The sequence below is a fragment of the Galeopterus variegatus genome, unplaced genomic scaffold, assembly GCF_000696425.1.
Source record: "Galeopterus variegatus unplaced genomic scaffold, G_variegatus-3.0.2 Scaffold356, whole genome shotgun sequence".
NCBI classification, from domain to species: Eukaryota; Metazoa; Chordata; class Mammalia; order Dermoptera; family Cynocephalidae; genus Galeopterus; species Galeopterus variegatus.
The window spans coordinates 45,245-53,886 of record NW_007726467.1 but is presented as its reverse complement, the minus strand read 5'-3'; positions in this window follow the sequence as shown (position 1 = coordinate 53,886).

Here is an 8,642-nt window from a genome sequence, read left to right as displayed (position 1 = left end):
CAAAAAAAAAAAAAAAAAAAAGAAAGAAACTCTTGCTCTGATCTTACCTAAGGGTATATTAGTCAGTACACTTTTAGTTGCAAAATGACTAAAATCTCAGCTCAAATTGGTCATGCCAGAAAGGAATTTATTGCCTGAGTACCGGAAAAAGTTAAATAATGAAGTGAATTCAGGGGCTCCCACGATGCTATCTGGCTCGAACTTTCTACTCTCTCTTTCAGCTCCACTCTTGGATATTGGCTCCATTTCCCAGCCAGGCCTTTACCTAATGGTGGTTAAGAGGATTGCTTAACTTCAGGCTTTCCTCAGAGCACTACATTCAACAGAAAACAAGCAGGCTCTTTCCTTGCAGTTTACAGATGACCCAGAATTCACTCTGATTTGACCGGGATTCTGTGTCCTGATTGGTCTGGGGTCTGGGAATTACTTGTCTACTCCTTGTGCTGGGAATAGAATCACATGGATGAGAGGAAGGTGGGGTGCTTCCATGAAAAAGAAATCTAAGCAGTTTTACTTAAAAAGGGGGAAATGGATGCTGAAATAGCAAATGTCTCCCAAAAATGATAGAACACTGGGCTCATAAAGCCAGCCCATACCCTGAGCTTTCCCTTTCCCTGCAGAATTGGGCTCCCCTCCTTGGTGTTGCTGGCAGAGCCTTGTCTTCACTTTCCACTAGCACTCTCATCACATGGTGTTGTCATAGGTTGTTCCCATGTCTGTCTCCAGAATGTCTTCTCTCAGATCTCAGCAAGAAAGGAAATAAGATAGCTACTCAAATAAATGAAAGGTCATACTAGAGATATACCACAATATGCAATGGGTATTCAAGGAAGGGCAAGATTGAAGGGGTCAAGAAAACTATACTAGGGTCTCTTTGAGAGCCCTGAGAAATTAAACAAAGGCGTAGCTGACAGGGTCCAAAATATCCCCTTTACTATTGATAGAAGGGCTGGGTTGGAGGACAAGGCTTTAAATCTGTTAACTAAGTGAGCTGCTAATACAAATCCCATAACAAGGCAGACTAATGCACCCAGTCATGGCAGCATTAGACCAGAGAAAGCCTCCTGTGGCCCTGCAGGAGTAGAGCCCCTCAGCAAGAGCAGTAGGATTCTATACCCTGCAGGCGGCTCACTCCCAAGAGGAAGGAGGGGTGGAGGTGGCCTACGCACGACCAGTTCCCTGGCCCCACCTATCAGAGTAGTAATCTTTTACTTTCCCTGGGGCAAAGTAAATAAAGGAGTGGAAAGAGAACAGGAATATTACCTCAGTGGAGCCTCCTGCACGTGGAAAGAAACCAGTAAGGTTTCCAAAGGTTTATGGAGAAACTGGCATTTAAGTTGAGCCCACCAAGGTCCTGAGCAGGGGGAAGTAGAGACTTCAGACCAATATTCTTGTTACCCCCACTGTCAACATGGCCCTACTCTTGTCCCATGTCCAATAACTGCCCTCTTGTCTTGCCTCCTAGCTTGGGTTGCTATGGCGCAGTACCTCTACACCCTGGTACTTGGGTCCCAACTTGCTCATACGTGGTTGTGCATCTCTGTACCCTAAGATACTTTCCCAGCTGCAGCTGGCTTTGTTCCTCTGCACTTGCAACACTGCAATGAACAGGTCTACTTCCAGGTCCAGCAGCTCTGCTGCTGGGCTCCTTCCCACAGTGAAGGTATAGTATTAACCTAAGGTGAGCTAGAAGTGCACTGTCCACAGGGAATGGAGGAAGCAGTAAGGAGTTGTGTGCTCCACTTCCTGCCCTGGGCTCCAGGCCCTGCACTGCCTGTTGGGAAAATGGGGGCAACTCTTGCCTACTACATGAGGCAGGGAAACCTTGCTCCCAAGGCCAGGTGTGGGTAGAGGCTGCCTGAACACGTATTCTAACCAAAGATGCTCATCTGGTTCTGAGAAAATTTGACTTGAGGTGTCTCTGGTCTTGCAGTTGCACACACAGCTCCATCCTTGGTGACAGAAAGCTGCTTTCATGAATTGTTTTTAGGTTATGAATTAGGAAGAAATTGCCTGCTGTGAAGAAAGAGATTCCACATACTGAGGATTAAGTGGATAAATACTGTAAACACTTTCCATTCTGAATAATGGATGAATGGAGCTTTGGATTGCATATGCATTTTGAAGGGAAGAAAAGGCACTTAAAGCTGCCTTTTGGCCTGATAATTGGAGCCCAGGGGTTGCATGAGACTTAAGACAACATACTCTTCAAGCACGTGGGGGGGAGGGACCAAGGCATAGACACCAAAGCTAACAATAACCAAATTAGAGTAGGTCCATTTAACCCTCTATGGAATGTCTGCCCTCAGGTGTAATGCCTGAGAAATTATTTCCATACATTGCCGCTAAGACAATAACACAGTTGCTTCCTAACTCTGCCTGAGCCTCACAATGGGAGACCTGGTCTCTAGTCTGGGACCTGGAACCTGCAGGCCATGAGGAAGGGCAGGACAGAGGGCAAGGGCATCTGCTAAGGGACACCAGAGAGGGACGACTGGAGAGGGAGTATACAGAGTCCCACCAGAGTCCCACCAGAGTCCAGGCAGAGAGCGCCCATGATCTAACTCCCACCACCAGTTTTCCGGACAAGGATCCTCTATTGAGCCCCATGACAGCATCTTCAAGTTGGGTTCCCTGGCAGCATATTTTGAGATGGAGATTAGCATGCAGGAAATGTATTGGGCATGCTCTCAGGTTCAACACCTGTGGGGGAAGGGAAGGAAACAGGCTTAGTCAAAAGAAGTTGGCTGCAAAGTAGTCTCTACAAACACCTCAGCTGACCCCATAGAGAGTTCTGAAGCTGGAATGGACTTTAGTGTTGTCCTGAGCTGGAATGAGGGGCCAAGCCTTTATACCCCAGCTTTGGCCAGTCACTGGATGCATGCTGTCCCCAGAGAGGGGGGTGTGACCTTGGGTCAGGAAGCTCTTTTCACTTGGGGGTAATTCCTGAAGATGGCTGACAATGGAGAGCTTGGTCAGCCAGCAACACTCCCAGCAGTGAGAGGCAGAAATCCTTCTGTCATTAAGGGGGATATGAGTGGTGTACCAGGGTGTCCACTAACCCTTATGCCACTCAGATCCACTCCTTTATATATGGATTCTGGAAGCAGCACTTCTTTTTCTGGGGGAAACTGATGGTTCCTGGAATGAACCGCAGTCCCCCCAATGCAGATGTTCTCGAGGCCTCAACTGATACTCGCCAGCTCCCTCTTCTATTCATTTTAGATTGTCCTTGCCTTTAGAAGCACCTCTGCTGAGCCCTGGCCACCATACTGTTTTCAGGCCATGGCTGCTGCACTTGCGATTTATCCTCAAAATGGGGTAAGGGTGTATGAAGAGACACCCACTGGATCAGCTAAGCTTTGCTCCCATTGTGCAACTGCAGCCCTGCCTCCTTCTGATGGTCAGGGTCAATTACTCGTTGCTTCTTGCCTACTGGTCACTTGGCATAGTTTTGTTGTATCCCCTAAAGGAAACATTTCATCTTTGGGAAACAGGACCTCAAAACCCTTGAAGCTTAGAGTTGTGGTGACAGAAATACCCACTGAGATTAATGGTGAGTTGGTCACTTGGCATAGTTTTGTTGTATCCCCTAAAGGAAACATTTCATCTTTGGGAAACAGGATCTCAAAACCCTTGAAGCTTAGAGTTGTGGTGACAGAAATACCCACTGAGATTAATGGTGAGTGGAGCTACTCCTACTTCTACCCCTTGGTTCCTGGACCCATCAATTCTTTCCAGTGGGACATAACACCATACTGATTATTGATAGGGTGAATACTGTGTCCTGGAAGATGGGGCTCCATCCTTACTTGGTATCATCTCTGAGCCAGCACCTCATTTATGCCTTCAACAGGCCACTCCTTCTGTTCATGGCAGCATATTCTGGTGAATCCCACGGTCATGTGCTACCCTCACGCCTCCTTTGCTGTGCAGTGGGGTCCTTGGGTCTAACGTGATGTTATGTGGGATGCTATGTCAGTGCATAAACACCCAGTAAGACCTCAGATAGTGGTGCTGGCTGAGGACCTGCAGGCAGAAAAGGCAAACCATACCCAGAATGTGTCAATTCTAGTCAAAATAAATTGCTGCCATTTCCAGGGTGGAAGGGATCCACTGTAGTCAACTTATCAAGTGACAGCTTGCTCTTCTTGAAGGATGCTACCATTTTGGGGGATCAGCACTGACTTCATTGCTGGACATTCAGCAGTAGCAGTGGCTACATCAGCCTTCGTGAATGGGAACCCATGCTATTGGGTCTGTGTATTGTCCCCATTCCTACCACCATGGCTATTCCATTCACATGCCCACTGTGCCAGTAATGGGGTGGCTGGCTGATAGCATTGGCTGATGTCAAACTGACTGAATCATTCTGTCTACTTGGTTGTTTAGTGTTTCTTTCTTTCTTTTTTTTTTTTTAGAGTTCTCTTCTATTAGAGACACAAATAAGCTATTGTTTGATCCACTGGTTTTGGCTGTCATACTCGGCTTTGAGGGAAGCTGGTCTGAAAGAATGAATCCTCCTTGTAGGGACTTGCTGTGCCAAGACATGGTTTAATAGAGAAAGCAGTGATACACATGATGAACCGGAAAAAGCAACTCCAGAGCCTGGGTGGGACATTTCTTCCCAAGGTCCTTGTCTCATGAACATTGCAGCAGGGCAGACAAAGAGAAAGACAGAAACAGGGCACCCCAAAGAGATTTAAAAATTTTTTTCTTTATTTTTATAGCAGTTTTAGTTTTACAGAGAAATTGAGCAGAAAGTATAGACAGTTCCCATACTCTCCCCACCAACATATGCAGTTTCTCCTATTATTGACACGTTACATTAGTGTGCTACATTTGTTACAATTATGAATCAATATTGATATGTTATTGTTAACTTAATTTTATATTAGGGTTTTCTCTTTGCATTGGACAGTTCTATGGGTTTTGCATAATGCTTAAGGTTGTTCAGTGTTTTTCATGGAACATGCTCTCTGGTAGGCATCTTCACACTTCTTGCCTATTCAAATAGTCCATCCACATGCCTCTATCCCAGACCTCCTTGTTCTTGATCTTCTCACCTTTCTGCTTCCAGACCCCTGTTCAACTAGTCAAGGCAATTGCTATTACCCATGAGTCCATATATAGTCTAACCTTGGGCTGCATTTCTTCACACACAAAGTGGATGAACAGATGTACCACTGAGATTTATCCACTGGGAGGATTTCCCTTGCCACTGTTTTTCAAGGTCAGCCCACCATGGGCTTTAGCACAGCCACAGTTCATTTTCATCTGGTATCCTCATACCAGTCTGGTCCATCTGTGAATCAAGCTTTGCTTTTTTTCCTCCTTTGTCAGTTGATCATAAAGGGACCTTACCCCCCCCATGCAGCTGTAGGTGTGAGCCAATGGAGAGGCACTGGAGCAACAGTGGCAGGTGACATGGGTGTCTAGGCCACCTGCCTGCGTAGCTCTGCTCATGCCCAGTTCTGTATGTACCACTTTCTCTTACTATAGATTATTACTAGGCCCACTCAACTTTATGTCTTGGTAGGTTTGATAGGCAGAACCTAACCTATACAGACAGTTCTAGACACATGGTCACTTGGTGCCTCTTGCGAAGTGTTCCATCTCTGGCAGGATCTAGTAGTACTCCAGGAGCTATTCTTCAAAAGTTTTATAATTCTCTACTACACATGGTATGGTCTTGCTCCAGAACTCTAGGGACCTACATTGTGATTGTCCTACTGGGGCTATAATGGGAGGTGACCAGAGGCTCAGCAAAGCTGCTTGCTAAGATTGAAGGGGAATCTAGAATGGACAATAGAGGAAGGGAGATGATGAGTATCATTTGAAGCATCAAGACTGTAGGGTCTGCCACTTGTACCGCCTGGACCTGCTGCACAACCCTCTCCTATTTTGGACCCACTCAAAGCCGGCAGCCTTTTGTGTTACCTGCTATTTAGACTAGAGCAGTATTCCCAGGTGTGGAACATGCTGCCTCTGAAAAATGAATAGACATACCAGAAGTTGTGCTCCTCTCCTGTGGGAGGTATGATTTGCAATCATTTGTTCCTCCCTTTAGAAGATGTCTCAGCTTGCCTAAACCACTGGACTCCTAAAACGTTCACTGATGAGGCAAGCTCTTAAATATTCATAGGGCTTATTTTCCACTTTTTAGAGTGTATGTGTCTCACCCAAAGTACTTGCCACTTCTTGCTCATGATTATTAGCATGAGGCGCATGATGTTATATTAGGGACTATATATAGGACTAATAGGAAGTTCTAAGAAATACCCAGTCCTCACCTCTTTTGAACACATTTTGACAGAGTTAACAGCCATATATACTGTTATCCATGCCAAGTGAATGTAAAACATTGGATAGAAAAGAATGAGTTGGTCAGATCAATGACCAGATAGTATACACTGTGTAGACCATGGAAATCTACTTCAGCAAAGACTACATCTGACACAGCAGCTGTAACCGGGGCTACTATTTGGTTAGTTTGTTGTAGTCTACTGTCACCCTGCAGGATATACCTGGATTTTGTAGGGTACAGACTGGTGAATTAAGAGGAGATTTGATGGGACCACTACCCATACATCCTTTGTTCTTGAAGGTGGCCCTAATCTCTGCCATTCCCCTGGGATGCAATATTGTTTCTGATTTATTATCTTAGCTGGTTGTATTAGTTACCTATTGTGGCATAACAAATCGGCTCAAAATTTAGTGGCTTAAAACAAATATTTATCATATAGACAGTTCCAGACACAGTTCTGTGTGTCAGGAATCCAGGCATGGCTTAGCAGGGTACTTCTGGCTCACAATCTCTTACAAGGCTTCATTAAAGATGTTAGCTAAGGCTGCAATCATCTCAAGGCACAACTGGGGGAGGATTCACTTCTGAGCTTACTTGCATAGCTGTTGGCTACTCATGTGTCCTTACCGGCTATTGCTGGAGATATAAGTTCTTTGCCACATATGCCACTCCATAGAGCTATTCACAAAATGACAACTTGTTCCCCGCCCCACTGCCAAGCAAGATCTCTGAGAAAGGCAAAGAGCAAGACAGGGTACCCAAAATGGAAGTCGCAGTCTTTTTGTAATCTAATCTCAGAAATGATATCCTTTTACTTCTGCATATTCTACTCATTGGACGTGAGTCAATAAGCCCAGCCCACACTCAAGGGGAGGGGAATACAATAGGCCATAAATACCAGGAGGTGATGAGGATCACTGGGGGCTATTTTAGTGGTTTCCTACCAAACTAGCAAATCCTTCCCCCTATGAATCTGGCCTCCTCTTCAGTTCTGCATCTGAAAACTGGCTCAGGTATGGAAATAAGGCAAGGGATCTTAGCTTTTCTTGAGGGGAACTTCCCTTAGCTTCTTCATCATCCACTCTTGGTTTCTTTTGATTATATAGAGTTAGCAAAACCCTTGTGGGCTGCCCATCTCTCCTGCCTCTGGGATGCCATGTTCTGTTAACCATTTCCATAGCTAAGGGTTAGGCTTTTCTGGCTGCCACATCAACCTTGCCACTCATTGTGACAACTGCGCTTGATTTGCTTCTGATAGTAAGTACTGCTACCTGGCTTCTATTATTTTGGGATCTCCACTGCTATCAGGAACCCAGTTCTGTAAGGCAGCTCCTACTATGATCCCCAGATCATGCAGGAACACCCAGTGATTATCTCAGTAATGTTGCCACTCCTCTCACCAGCCATCCCTATTGGTTCAGTAAATAAGGCATCCTCTGGGTTTTCCAAAGAACACAGTCATCTGGCGGGCTTTCATTTTAAAAGAGTAGAGGCAGTGTGAGTACAGGTAAGGTTGGGAGATTTGGTGGTGGGAAAATGTGGCAGTTCTTGTCTAATGGTTTCTAATTTCTCATGTAAACAAGGCAGGTCATCAGCTGAGAGATGGGTCTCAATAATAATGTTTGTAGGGCCGGCCCGGGGGTGCACTGGAGAGTGTGCCGCTTGAGAGTGTGGCGGCGATCCCGCCGAGGGTTCGGATCCCATGTGGAGACCAGTTCCCGCTCACTGGCTGAGCGTGGTGCGGGTGTGACACCAAGGGTTGCGATCCCGTTGCCGGTCAGTAAAAAAGACAAAAAAAAGGAAAAAAAAATAATAATAATGTTTGTATTGTGAGACCTACCTCCTTGACCATAATTACCACTACTGGAAAAGGGATGGGCTCCTAATCCAAGTGAAAGCATTAGATTCTTCCTTTTGGGAGCCTGAAATGAGGTTCAAATATATTAGTATCTGTTAGTGCTCAAACTGGAAGGATTTGTAAATTTAGAAACTGTGGGTCAGACATCTTTCTTTATGTAAATGGAAAAGCAGAGAAGATTTGGGTAGAGGTTGGGTGAATGAGGAATAAAGCAGAAAGAAAGTAGAGAATAAAAACGGAAAGAAAATAAATAAGAGGGCTGGCCGGTTAGCTCACTTGGTAAAGTGTGGTGCTGGTAACACCAAGGTCACGAGTTCAGATCCCTGTACCAGCCAGTTGCCAAAAAAAGAAGAAAATAAATAAATAAAGAAGAAGCCACATAGCCACATAGCCCTGGAGTTGCAGGACAGTAATTAGCTAGGTTCCTGTGTTAGTTCGAGACCTCTGAGAAGATGCCCAGACAGGATTAGAAGTGCA